Here is a 15,692-nt window from a genome sequence, read left to right as displayed (position 1 = left end):
GACAGTCTCGAAATGGTTTTCCCTGCCGCAGCGGTGACACCTTTGCCCGATGGCTGGGCATTGTCTTGAGTGAGGATAGTCCTGGCCGCATCTGTAGCATGCGGGTGCCGTTTTGCTGGGATTAGTGTGTCGCGATTCATAACGTGCCGCTGGCCTCCGGGAAGACGTAAAATGCGTTGGGTTACTTGTTTTGTGGTGATCTGTCCGATGCTTCTTTTCCTAGTGCACTTGCATTCTGAAGGCTTGCTCCTTCCTATCGGTCCTGTTAGTCTCCATCTTCTTTGCGTGGTCCTCCGCTTGGTCGTTAATGCATGTCATTTCCTCAATTTCTTCGAAGGTGTAATGCTTCTTCAGCAACCGCCGACGTAGTGACTCAGAGTGACATCCTTCAATTATGCGGAGCCGTAGCGCATCCTCGGTGTTGAAGTTGTCGAATTCGCAGTGGCGAGCTAGCCGTCTGATGCACATGATGAAGTCGCACATGCGTTCCTCTCTCTCTTGAGTGGCTAGATTGAACGTGTAGCGTTCGTAGTCCACGTTGTGTTTGTGTAGAAATCTTCGGTCATAGGCTCCCTTGACATCATCGTACAGGGCGGTGGCCGCATTAGGCAGTTCTTTAATAATCTGCGCGATATCTTTCCCCACCAGGTTCCGTAGGGCTATTAGCTTCTGCTTGGGGTCTTGTACTTGGGACCCAATCATGTAGTCTTCAAAATCCTCGGAACAACTCTTCCACTTAGGTCCCATGCTTTTACCGGATGTCAGCTCCAGGAGGCGATTTCGCAGATTTTTCTGCAATTTCGCGAGATTTGCGGACCGCAAAATTGCAGAAAATCCGCAAATTCCGCGAGCAGAACAGATTTTAGGGCCCATGCTTAGAGTTGATTAGACCCGTAGAGAATTCTTGGAAGAGATTCTTGGCAAAGAATACTAAACTTAAGCTACACCTCACTTACTTCTTCACTCGTACTAAACCTCGGTTAGGTACACCGGGATAGGCGTATTTTAGAAGCACCAGTTGAGTACTTTTAGTCTTTATTTCTTAATGTATGTATTCTATGTTATTTTACATGGCTTAGAAACCATACCATTCTTTTACAGTATTATTTTATAATACTCTTCGTACTGTACACATTATACTTTGCAACCAGTATTACGATTGTAGCAGTTAATTTCCTCTGCCTGAGAAAGAAGACTGTTCAATAATACTTTTTATTGAAAACGCCTGTCTCTCTATTTCTCTGCACCTCTGGTGAAACGAAGCATGCTCGATTGACTGATTGAAATAGTTGTCTATTGTTTCTGCGACTCTAGAGATACTTTCCTTATCCTGGGGAATCAAAGTTGTCATGCTTATGCGGTTGTCAGAAACTAATCCCTTCTTGTGAATTCGAGAAAGTTTTTAGTGACCTCTGAGCTAGCTGGCACTCACAATTAAGTCTAATATATTCGATAGTGACCTCAGTCCTACGTCTAAACTATAGTATATATTATTCCAATGCACAGAGCCTATTGGGAATATAGGAACTACACTACATGGCGCCCAACGTTTGGTAAGGCAATAATTTACCGCTAGATACAAGAGTAACTCAGTCGTGCTTTTCACACAGAGCCCTTTTTTCTGTAAAATACTCCAATAGACGTCTGGAGTGGGTGAAAGGATAATATCCGCCCAAACTAAGTAGGACGAAAACTCCTATGTATTGTTTTTTGGTTTGTTCAACGTTGAAGGATACAGTGTTCCAAAATATTGTGCACCTAATCTTTGTTTCCTTGAAACCTGCTCTGCAAACTTTCGGTCAACAGAATGATGGATAGTGACGACGAAAGGGAGAGAGCTGCAGCAGCAGCTCGGGTAGTTTTAGATGACACAAGTCTCTAACAAAATGAGGATGATGCTATAATCATCCCGATAAATATAAGGAAAACAATCACTATAAAACTTATAGAAAATGGAGTATCATCGAGAGGTGGTAAAGTAATCTTTGTAATAGAGGCACATGAACATCGGCAGACAGAGGTATTCTATTCATGGATTCTGTTCCCTACAGCAAATCCAGTAACACACGAATTCCACTACTACAAAGTAGAGGAACCTCCAGCAGAATACGTTCGTTTCGAGGACATTGAAATTCCATTAACTTACCAAGAGCATCAGCTCTGGTTTACAGGCGTCCTACAACATCAAAATCACATTACCAGGCTCGGTCCACTAGGTAGACCAGGAGCAACATGCCGGTACTAGCCAGCGGTACACCACATCCTGACATAGAAAACATGACAGGTCCAGAAATGTTAGCACAGCTAAAACAGTTAATTAAAATACATAAACAATTGGTTCAATATGTCATGTGGACCTTAACAGTCCAACCTACTGTATGGATTCCACAGCATACCCCTCACCAGGGGAACACAAACAAAATCACACCACAGACTATACAATCAGTCATTGGTAAATTGCCCACAAAAAGGGAACAAATTCCGTTTTTGTTAGCCCAAAAAATTACTGAGATAGAGGCGGTATTTCCTGATAGCGCCATGATGCTCCTTCCGGAGCGACCGCTTGCGCTTTATAAATACCACTCCAAATTCCAAATTCCAAATAGTACACCTCATGAGAAACCCAGAATTCTGACAATCTGTCTACCAATGGGGATTGCACCACACATGGAGGACTGTAACATTTGGGGTACAGACTTTGCTTCAATCTACACATGGTGTTCCGTCTATGGCGGTAATACCAGACATTCTAAGACAAATTCAAAATGAATACGGTCCAGAACCGGCCTTAAATCTTGGTATGAAATTACTAAAAGATTTCAAACAGGTCTCGGCTATATTATTAGCCAACATTAAAGGTGAAGCAGCATCCGTGGCAATCCACCAAAAGCTAAAAGAAACAGATATAACAGACAACCATATGAACTTGCTAGAATTATTGAAAAGTCATATGAAGAACTAGGTAGAGATAGTTTGGGTGGTAAACCAGTAAACCCCCAACTAACTGAAAATCCTGAAAAAGTTTTTATTAAAAATAATCTCACCACTCCTAAAAAGAAGTGGGAGAACACTAAACAGACACTTCATAAATAGAAGCATTCTCAGTCCAGAGGAAGGTCTCCTCAACAGGAGCCCTCAGAAAAGAGATATAACCTCAGAAACAGGGATAATTTGAGAAAACCTGATAGATATCAAGATATTGATACACGTTCCTCCTGTACCTTACAGACTTCCTCACAGGAATCCGAAAGAAGAGGACGATAAGAACAAAAGGCAGAACGCGTAAAGTCCAAAGACGAACAACACGTTAAAAAAAATAGGAAAACGCAATTCACCAAGAAGAAGGTAGCAAGTGTAAAGATCAGACCTGCCGAGGATCCTGAGAACACAACTCAAGAACGGGGAGGGGGCCCAGACAATGCTAGACAGCGCAGCAGGAGTCACCATAGCTCGCAAGATGCTGAAGGCTCATCTGGAGACAGTGGACTTGAATGAATGCATTCAAGTTGAAACTGCCCACACCAGGGTTAGTGTACCCCATAAGTTATATGAAGTAACACTCCGGATGGAAGGGGACATACCTAGAAAAATAAAAGCACTCTTTTGGGAGAAGCTTTCTAAGGGTTATGAAATTCTTCTAGCTGAACAAGACTGGCCACCTGAATTTGTCAGGGAGTTCCCACATGGCGAAGAGATAGTTATGCCAGCCTTCTCAAATCACATTACAATTCATAAAAAATACACATATGCCAGAAAATGGGCAGTAGCCCAGGTTCCAGCATTATATTAAAATCATGCAGGATGGGATGAGGACTCTCCTCACCATAAAATCCAGTTAAAAACTCAACCTACAATAAATAGGCAATATCCTGTTAAACAGGAAGCTAAAACACAGGTCAGGGAGATTTTAAATCAACTTGAATACCAAGGGGTGATTGAAACATGCACCTCATCTATGAACAATTCTTTGTTTCCTGTCTCCAAGCCAGACAATACATATTGTCTAGTTTTGGACTACAGACACTTAAACTCTTGTTGCACAACTTTTGCAGTACAAAATGCACACAGTACAACACTGATGAATAACATAGTGCCTAAAAAATATAAAACCACATTAGATATTTCAAATGGGTTTTTCTGTCAAAACATTGCACCGAAAAGCAGGTCATTGACAGCTTTCTCAATTATGAGGACACAGAGACAATTTTGCCTTCTCCCCAGCGATTCAAGAATAGTCCTGGGTTATTCTCAGCAAGAGTAACAGAGTTACTACAAATGTATGATGATGAGGCATTATATTATGTCGATGACATCTATCTTACAGACAATGATTTGGACGTGCACTTGAAAAGAGTGAACACCATAATACTCGGGTTCGCTTCTGAAGGGTATAAATTCAATTTTAAGAAATCACAAATTGCCCACCTCAACGTCCTATTTTTAGGCTACGAGTCAATTGAAGGCAAAAGCCTGGCAGCTAACTTTCTAGAGAAATGTGCGCTGCTCCGACCTCCAAAGACGCTGAAAAACTTACAGTCAATTCTAGGCTTCCTGAATTTTGGTAGAACGTATACTCTAAATTACGCAGAAAGGGTTAAGCCTCTCTACGAACTAATTAAACCTGATTTCAAACCAATTAATTGGACTCAAAAACACACAGAAATTTTGCGTTCAGTGCAAACAGACATGTTAGCAAAAACACAATTACAGACACACGACAAGGTGTGCAGTCTTGTGATCCGAATCATCCCAGGGAGATGCAGATTCATATACCTAACCTTTAATGAAGGTGAAAAGGTACCAATAGCTTAAAAATCACACTTGTACACACAAGCTGAAATGAAATTTACTTCTACAGAAAAAATTCTGACAGCGGTTCAAACTGCAGTAGCAAAAGAGAGAGCCCTCGCGCAGGGTAAACGCATAATGATCATTACACCTGTACCTGCCCTAGAGGCAGTGACAAAAGTAAGCATTCCAAATGCTAAAGCTTTACATCCAAGATGGGTACAATGGGTTAATTCTCCTGCTGCAACAGACGTTGAATACGTTTTTGACCCCTACTTGAAAATAAAAGAATTTCTACAATACAAACACGAATGTCCTCTGCCGACCGAGATTCTTCTACTAGAACATTACGGCTGTATTATGTATACAGACGGATCAGCACAGCCCACAATTGGGGTTTAACAAGCCTATAGTGCTGCATGCGCGATTGTTAAAGGTCGCTGGCATGAACGTAAATTCAGACCTATGGTCACTAAAACTCAATCACTCGGAGATTGTACAGCTAAGCGAGCTGAACTACAGGCTTTCAAGATGGCGCTTGAAAATACCGATCGCAAATTCCCCACACTAATAGTGTACGATTCGTATTACTGCATCCAGTCTTACAATAAATATCTGAAGAACTGGGTTCAAAATGGTTTCAAAGATGCAAAAGGTGGCACAATTAAGCACAAAAAGCTTTGGGAACAAGTAATTCTAATACAAAAAGAACTACAAAAGACTCACGTGATTCATACACTGAGTCATCAGCGAGATGGCATTCACGTTGCAGGGAATTCGTTGGCTGATGAAGCCACAAAGGCAGCTGTGCAAACGGCTTCCGTAGCTACAATCAATCATTCTAAAACATGGATAGACGGTGAAACAATGCTAGCAGTTAATGCCTCAATGAAAGGCAACTATGCAGCATTACCACTAAACTCTCCACTCACGTATACATGCATAATTGATGCAAACTCCGTTACTTTTGCTTGAATCCCTGTAGTGGGGGACAGAGTAATTCCAAACAGGAACCGGAGAGGTGTTTTGGTTCACGAAGCACATATGGGAGAGGGTCTGTCACATCAAGGGATCTTAAAATCTCTAATAGAATTAGAAGAGATGTAATGGTGGCCAGGAATGAGCGTCCAAGTATAGGAATTTGGAATTAATTGCGATGTCTGTTACAGAGATAATAGCTTTGAAAACCACCAGATACCTGACTACAGTGTAGCCAGCCCAGTTCAGGCACCATTGTTAGACAGCATTAGACTATCTTCACGTAGACGTCACCATGGACGGATGTGGTCCCAGAACTATTAGGACAAGATTAATTTGGATGTGGCCCCAGTGCTCGGCTGACGCTCGAACTGTTAATAAAGATTTGCAAGTCTTTATCGGCACATACGCAATCGGCACGCTACATTCTTACCAGGGTTCTGCGTTTAGCTCTCGGGCTTACAAGGAGGCCATGGCCAGCTTGGGCGTTGCATTGCGGTACTCAAGTCCAATCCATCATGAGGGAAATGCTGTAGTGGAAAGAAAAAAACGTGACATAAAGCAATGTATAACAGCTAGGTTATTAGGCTCGGGTGATGGGTGGGTCAAACATCTAATAAGTGTCCAACGTAGTCTTAACAATCTGCCAAGAAATTCTCTGGGAGGAATCACTCCATATGAATTACTATTTGGTACTAGAATGATTATCAAAGACCTTGATTGTCAAACTTCAGTGGTAGAACAAAAACCCTTTGATATCAAAAATCGTTTGGCTGTTTTACAGGACTTAAATGAAACAAGAAGAAGTCTGAGTAACACAACGCAAAAGCCAACAACCACTGAAGAAAAACCACCTGTCCCAGCAAGACCTGTCTGGATTCCAAAGATTGGGGATCTAGTCAGGGAAAAGATTGTGGTAAAGAAGGAATTTGGGCCTTCTTACAGAAAAGCAATATCTGTCTTAGCTATCCACGGAACAAGATCAGTGTTACTACTGCCCCTTGCTGGTAAAAGGGAGAACAGAGTTGTGTCCATCGGCCTGGTCAAACCACATCATGTGGCCGATAATAAGTAGTAGACCCAGTGAACTGCCAAGATGTAGCAGACGACTGAATCTTGCTACAATCTAAGAGATTCAAACTGAAAGACTTATCACCTTTGATAAACCTGCAGTGAGAAAAGAAGGACTATGCAACAAAGCCATGGAACTCGTACCTCTTGAAACCCACATAACAGTTCATCAAGAAACACCTGTCTACAATGATATAGCCTCTGACTATACTGATATGACAAAGGAAGAAAAAGCCCTAGCGATTACAAACAATCCTGATGCTATTCCAATTGACAGAACTGCCTCTGGCTATTTCATCAACTTTGATACATTTTCTGAGGATCCCAGTGAACCTGAAACTACGCCAGTAAATAAAACTTTCAAAGAAAAAATAACAGAACTCTTTCATCAACTTGAAAATACGTATCTGGTTTCACCATGGGTTGAATTTTGGATTGTGTTAGGTGCACTTTTTCTCCTGCTCCGGCTCATTCTTGTTTTAAGTTTGGGAAAGATGATAGATGGAAAATACAGTACAATGGACACAACAAGTAAGAACATCAACTTGCTCCTGAAACCTCATAAATCATCTCATCGTGAGCGAAGAGACCTGTCATCAGTGAACATCACAGCCGTTCTTATACCTGGTGGTATAGCATGGGACACAACTGATTATGAAATTTATGGCCCGGTGGAACTGTTGAAGATTCCACACCAATTTAAGGTTTCTTTGAGTGACTTTGTATCACCCAGCACATTTTCTGATGATTGGGACTTTGAAACTGTTAACAATATGATGACAGATTTAGAAATGGCAGCTAAGCTTAGGTAACAGAGGAAGAATCCCTATAGATTAAGAAGCAGAAGTGCAGTATACCAATGCACATAGTCACCAGCAACGATAGATGTATTCCCATGAAAATGGATTCCCATCAAAGTCTTTGTGTGATCAATTTTATCATTTGGTCATCCAAGGTAGGGATGGTGAATCTCTAGATCACTGAGACATAATCCAAACCCTGGGAAATTAGTGCAGTGCAAAAGTCAGCGAAACATCTTTAATAGCTGCTATTAAAGCTGTTTTGCTGCCTTTTTCTATTCATTTTACTTTCACTCACCCCTTTTGCACTGCAATAATTTCCCATTTTTTGAACAAACATATGGTCTTCGAGCAACTCTAGAGGGTTATCACTCATGGAGGGTTTGGATTATGTCTCAGTGATCTAGAGATTCACCATCCCTACCTTGGATGACCAAATGATAAAATTGATCACACAAACACTTTGATGGGAATCCATTTTCATGGGAATACATCTATTGTTGCTGGTGACTATGTGCGTTGGTATACTGCACTTCTGCTTCTTAACCTATAGGGATTCTTCCTCTGCTACCTAATACTGGACTTTGGTTGTTTCACCTTCATGAACACACTTAGTTCTCTTTAGACTCTCAGGTTTTTTTTAATAGTTTTTCATGTTGAAGGTAGGGGACATAATCTGATTGAGTCTTTAAACTTCCCTGAGACCCTCTCACCCCGTTTTGTTATATGAGCTAAATTTACAGAACATGAATACTTAGAAGGTTCATCAGATTATGAACAAATGTATTGTTTTCATCATTATGGTCACCATTATTTGCACAAATCTGCAAAACCTGGAAATGTTTTTACTTATAATCAATTGGAATATTGTTCAACACAGCCAAAAGGCAGCTCAAAAACATTTTATGAAAAGTTTCAATACTTCTTAGGATTTAATGTCACAAATCCAGAAACGTTTTATTTTAAAAATGTAAATAAGACAGAAATGAAAAACATGTTGACTAATACTAAACAAATTTATTCTGCAAACTTTTATGCTCAGCTGTCTACATTAGGGTTTAACTTTTGGAAAGACAACATTGAGACAGAAACTGTCTGGGGCAAAAAAGACTGGCAGGTGCAAGGTTTAGAAGCGTTATTCAGAGCCTGCATTATCCCAGAGCAAATCATGTTTTAAATGACACTGTTCAGCAAACATCTTGTCTTGGCATGGCTAAGATAAAAGATTTAAACAAACCGTCCATACCTAAGCCCAAACCTGACAGTAATAGCACTAAAGATGAGGAGGTAGACGTAAAACAGATTTTACAACAGAACAGAACTAATCCTGATTGGAAAAAATGGTTAATCTGACCCACAGATACGAATAACTGTCAAGATAGATTCCTGAACAAAACACAAGGGTTCACAGTGAATAATCCAAATCTAAGATACTTGCAGAGACAACATCCAGAGATAGTAACAGCATATAGTGTAGGAAAAATATGCCTTGAGTGGCTACAGAAATCCACAGTTCCAGAAATAAAACACCACTTAACTTTACTTAAAGAAGGCGTGGATTTGCGAGATTTCTTACTTGGACCTCGTAAACCACGTCAAAAACGTTTCATATACACCAGTATATACTCTGCTTACAATGAAGCATGGAAAGTCACGCAAATGGAAACTGCAGAAAGAATACGATAAATTGATTGTATTAATTTGGAGAAAGCTCTCTCTGTAGTGGACAATGGGTTAACGACTCTGTCCTCCAGAATGTATTCTTTGGACAGCATTATATCATCTGCCATTGAAATATTAGAGCAGGACTTGCTAATGTTACAACGTGGCCAGTCTCAATTACGTTCTATAATGCTGTTAGGCTGGACGTTACAAAATCTACGTTTAGGCTACATGCCATGGCGTCTAATCAACACCACATCATTGTTTGCTGTATTTAACCTTACAGATAAACAAATCTCTTTGGCACAAAGAGGAGCAGACTATACTGTGCTGAGCATTGAAAAACTGGAAATAATACCATTAACTGTTTCTGAGAAACCAGTCGTAGAATGGATAATACATGGCACTATCACGATACCAGTGACGATTTTCCAGTTTCAGTATTGCTTAAGACACATACCAGCGGGCCTGTATGAAAGGTTGGGTAAAGAATACATCAAGTCTACCTGGAATTTACCATATAAGGTCACTAGAAACTTTCTCGAATAATAATACACACACAAATGTTGGAGATGGGGAAAGGAGGTATTTCTTAGTGGTAAAAATTGTAAAAACTCATTAAATGGTACACATTTGTGTCAAGGTATTAATTTACACGGAGCCTGCGAAGGTTCTCCAAATAACCTCTCTTGCCACCTGCACGGTTCACCAGCAGCATTGAGAGAACCAATTTTCAGGCAGCTCTCCAATGGCAGCTACGTTATGTGTTTCTTTCTCAGCAATTGTGCTAAACATCAATGTTTGCTTGATCTAATTTGGGGTAGCTCTGATCAGATAAGTTCAGGATTGTAGCAACCAAGACTGTTCTCTGTATAACATTATATATAATGTCTTTTTTAAAAATTGTGACTATTTTTTTACTCAGCTGAGTTATATAATAGTCCAAGTTTTTTAATTGTATGTTTATGTATTTTTTTGTAAATATAGCCCTGAAGAAGTCCCATCTGGGACAAAACGCGTCAGCTGTTCGTTTTTCTTCTGTTGACAAATAAATCATTCAAACAAACTAGACCTCTGGACATCACTATTTGTGCTCTTGCGATAATTGTATTGTTTTAGCACACTCTTAATTTATGGTGCACCTGTGCTTTTTTTGATTACATGTTTAAAGTTCTGGCTAGAACTGTCATTGTGATGGCGGGTGTCTTATCAGTGTGCACATAATCCCCATCCAAATGTTTAAATAAGGGGAAAATTACAATAGTGGCAATTTCTGTATCAGGTGCATTTCTATGAAGGTTCCGCCATCTACTATGTACTGGCAGCTACGTTATGCTCAATGATCACAGCTGTTGTGGCATGTTGCCAGGAAAAGCGTATCTAGTTAGTGTGTCAGCCAGGGTCACTTGTTGTATGCAAGTAATGTATCCAAAAAGCAAGACAGACAGGGAGTTATGGCCTTCACTGAATATCTCTTCTATACGAATTGATACTTTAAGCAGAATGAAAGCCATTCTTTTGCAGAAAACTGTTCCACTGACCTCGTCTAGAGAAACGTATGATCTGCAAGTTACAAGGACTTCTGAAGAGATACATGCATTATTATCAACAAACTGCCCAGTACATTTCTCAGAATGTTAAGTAAAATCTTAAACATGTCTGATACCAGCAGCATCGCACATGTATTTAAGACAATTTTTTCTGCACTGTTAGCATCGTTTGAAGCAGTCCTCCGCATTTTTCCAAACTTCATGCACCCTGTGTTCAGCGGCCTGCCTCTCATTTTGGGACTCATAGCAGGAATTCTATTTTTATTCCTTCTGCTCCGATATGGCAAGTCCAGTCACCAACGATACCCAGACTACCATGGAAAAAGCCCTCCTAGCCATGCGGTATCGTGAAAGGATTACACAGATTCTTGGCTTGGCTCGTTTAAGAGATCTGAATACCACTTGGTTCCTTTCATTCAGACCAATCTGGCAAGATTGCATCTTACCTCTTCTACGATACCTGCTTTGCGGAGAAGAATGTGTGTTGGACATCTGTCTTACACTTCCATCAGTACTGCCATCAGATGTTGACACCTTGCTAGGTCCGGTAACGACTCATGCATCGTGTTGCCCCCAACGGCTACCAATCCTGATGACGGCATTCATTGAGGTCTCACCAGCAAGTCTAACTGATGGTGAGATACGAGGAACAACAGGCACACAGGTACCATCTGATATGAACATTGCTAATGCGGCAACTGGCGCTGACGGCGATCTTGCTCATCTGTGCACATTTGGTCTACTTGATGAAGTAGTTCCACTTTCTCCTACTATGGTAGACAGTTTCTTTGCCAGCCTAGACGATCTGATGTTTTCTCCTGACACTGAAAATAACTTTTGAATCTTGAACACAGTGTTCCATGAACTCTGAAATCCGACCTTCGCTTTTTCAAAACAAACATTCTAAATTGGGAACTCTATTTTTTTACGATTCAATTTGAACGTTTTCCAAATTGGAACTTTTTATGGCACAGAGTAATCTGCTTAAACTAGAACTATTCTTAGAGAACAGGAACTCATTTGAATACTTCCTAGAGACAATATTTGGCCTTGTCCTCAAAACCTAAACAGTTTTACATATTCTGCTATGGAATGATCTCGACCTTTTTTTCTGCACTTAAGAACCATTTCATTAATGTAATTTCATGATTCATTCAGTTTGCATTACCGATATCATACTTAAGGGTGGGCGTAAAAAAATTGCGGGCGAATTTGCGGATTTTCCACGATTTCGCGATCCGCGAATCTTGCGAAATCGCGGTAAAATCCGCAAATCAGCGGTGACGAATTTTCAGCCAAGCAAGGGTTACAGCAGCAGGTGCAAAAGTTGAACCTAATTTCTTTGCAACCTTTTACAAAAGGGTTACAAACAAATTAACTTCAACTTGGACACCTGCTGTTAATTTCTTCCTGGCGCCTCGTTGCCTACTTCCAACTATTCTCAGACCCTGCTCTGACCCTTGAAGCAGGGTCGGAGAATAGTTACAAGTAGGCAACGAGGCACCTGTCCAAGGAATTAAACCTCATCAGGAAGCACTTACAGATATAAAAAACAGGAAGAAAGGAGAGGATGGCAAATACACCCATTTTGAGTTTTCAGGAGGGGTTAAACTAAAAGAGACCTTTACAGCACAATTTTCATATGCATTTTGCTAAAAATAAAAAGCTGTATGTTCTGTAGGGGCAACTCAGGAATCTGGCCCTTCAGAGATCCGGCCTCTCTTTCTTTCTCTTGTTCTCTCTCTCCCTCTCTCTTTCCCGCTCTTTCTCTCTATCTATCTATCTATCTATCTATCTATCTATCTATCTATCTATCTATCTATCTATCTATCTCTCTCTCCCTCTCCCATAAATGACTGCATGGGTAACTTCGCTATGCAAGCGGCAGACGAAGACGCAAAAAGCCCCGCAAAGATGCAAAAAACCCCGCGAACACGCAAAAAAACCCGCGAACACGCAAAAAAACAAGAATCCGCAAATTCGCGCAAATTCGCACAAATTCGCGAATTTTGCGGATCGCAAATTCTCAAATCCGCAAATTCGCGGATTGCGAATTTGCGAATTTTGCGGATCGCGAATTTGCAAATCCACAAATTCGCGGATCGCGAATTCGCAAAATTCGCCCATGCTTAATCATACTTTATGCTTAAGAATGACATCAAGTCCTTTAAATGCGTACTATAGACATACTCATTTTTCATGTACAGCCATTTCGAATGCATTTTTCATGTATTTTGGTAGGAACTGTAAACACATGCTTTTGATATGTTTAGATGCTTATAATTTAGTAAAGTTGAACATATTAAAGTGGAGTGGGTGTTGTATATGAATCTAGGACCCTAGTGTAATTTTCCCGATAAATGCCCATATATAGGTATAAATCACCCTATCATTATATAGGCATAGAAATCATAACCAAATTTAGACTTAGCCTATGCAGTCCAAATACGGCATGACTACTTCCACTAGTTCCAAGAATCCACAACGATTTCTTGGAAAAACCCGCCTTCAGCAGTCAGGGACTTCCCCTTGCTTGAATATTGATTTATCCAAGAACTCAAGGAGTTTTCAAAGACCTGAGTCTTTGATGACGTTATTATGTCCAACCATACGTCAAACTCGGCACCTTCAAGGTATAAATATGCCTACATTTGCCCAGGCAAACACACAGTGGTTTAGAGCAGTGCGACTATATACTTTGCCGACGCCCTGCTACAGAAAGTGCTGAAGGAAGCCGACCCTCCAGCAGACGCACTGAGAGAGACGCTGTCTTTTGTCTTGCCGAGAAATCCAGCTCCAGTGTTCCAGGCTACCCTTGCGGGTTGCTGGAAAATCGAGTCCTGAGAGAGAGATACAAGGCCTCCTTCATTCTAAACCAAGGTATGGAGTTGATTAGACCCTTAGAGAATTCGTGGAAGAGATTCTTGGCAAAGAATACTAAACTTAAGCTACACCTCACTTACTTCTTTCCTCGTACTAGACCTAGGTTAGGTACACCGGGGTAGGCGTATTTTAGAAGCACCAGTTAAGTACTTTTAGTCTTTATTTCTTAATGTATGTATTTTATGTTATTTTATATGGCTTAGAAACCATACCATGCTTTTACAGTATTATTTTTATAAAACTCTTCGTACTGTACGCATTATACTTTGCAACCAGTATTACGATTGTAGCAGTTCATTTCCTCTGCCTAAGAAAGAAGACAGTTCAATAAATACTTTTTATTGAAAACGCCCGTCTCTCTATTTCTCTGCACCTCTGGTGAAACGAAGCATGCACGATTGACTGAGTGAAATAGTTGTCTATTGTTTCTGCGACTCTAGAGATACGTTTCTTATCCTGGAGAAACAAAGTTGTCATGTTTATGTGGTTGTCAGAAACTAATCCCTTCTTGTGAATTCGAGAAAGTTTCTAGTGACCTCTGAGCTAGCTGACACTCACAATTAAGTCTAATATATTCGATAGAGACCTAGTCGACCTCAGTCCTACATCTAAACTATAGTATATATAATTCCAATGCGCAGAGCGTGTTGGGAATATAGGAACTACACTACACTATGTTGTCTGTTGAATTTAAACATCATTTAGTGCATGGATGGCATTGGATTGAATTCCCAAATGTGGTGTTTGGGGTGTAGTTAACTTTTTAGATGTGTGTTAATAAATGCCTTTCTTTTATGTGTTGTTGTTGTGTAACTTTCCAACCTTTTTAGCCGTGTAGATTTTCTTTTCTGTATACAGCAGTGATGTGTAACAGGCATCCTCCTTTGTCTGGCCATATAGGGATATAGGCCTGCTTGAGTTTATTGTTTTCTGGACTTTACCCATGTGCCTGTGATGAGTGACCATGTGGCAGGGGTCCGTGGTGGTGGTAGTAGTAGTGTGCTGTTTTGCTTTTGCCACATAGGCCTGTGTGTCTTTTCATTGTTCCTGTTGGCTTACTGTTTCCATCCCCATTGCTATCTGCTGCAGGTCACTGATGCTGCATCCATCACACATGACGCACAAATTAAGGATAAACAAGTTCCACTTCCACTACATTTGTATTTTAGTTCTTTGCTATTCTTACTCTTACTGAGTGTACTAACACTACTAGTAATTAAAATTAAAGCACAACAAATTCCACATTTGACTGATTTTCTTCTGCCTTCTTTGCTTGTAGGTGCACAAAAGACTGAGGAAGAGGTGTCTGTAATCATTCATCGCCCGTTGTACTGCCAAACGGACGTCCTTCTGTTGTACGTGACGTGTGGTGTGACCTGACCAGACATCTCTGCAACTTGTGCAACTGAGTGCTGCTGACATCTGAAGAAGATGGGCCCAAAGAAAGCAGGTACCGGGTCCTCCAAGACCGAGAAAGATGCTGAGAAGAAGAAGGAAGAACAGAAGAAGGAAGTGACACTTGAGTCTGGTGCTGACCCAAAAACCTTTTTTTTTTAAACCAAAAAGTACGCCTGCAGCAGCGGTGTCCGGGGGCCAAGCTGGGGGCAGCACCTCCACATCAGTGGGTCCGACCCACCAACCCAGGGCCAAGCAGATGAGTGTGGAAGAGGTAGTCAACCTAATGGTGGAAAGCAGTGATGCTGAGCCTGACCTAAACTTATCACTATCTGAAAGTAGTACAAAATCAACGCATGAGGGAACACAGCAGATAAGTGGTGAACAACAACAACCGCAACCACCACCCCCAATAGTAGTTGTTGTTCCTCCCGAAGTAAGGGCAGTTCAGAAAATTGAGCCTCATGGAGAGCAAGAAGAAGAGGAAGCCATTCATGCAGGAGATCTATTGTCTTCTAAATACCCACCCAGGAAAAGGAGGCTTAGTCCATTGAGTTCTTCGCCA

Source organism: Lissotriton vulgaris, chromosome 5 (genome assembly GCF_964263255.1).
Source record: "Lissotriton vulgaris chromosome 5, aLisVul1.2, whole genome shotgun sequence".
Taxonomy (NCBI): Eukaryota; Metazoa; Chordata; class Amphibia; order Caudata; family Salamandridae; genus Lissotriton; species Lissotriton vulgaris.
This window is presented reverse-complemented; position numbering follows the sequence as displayed.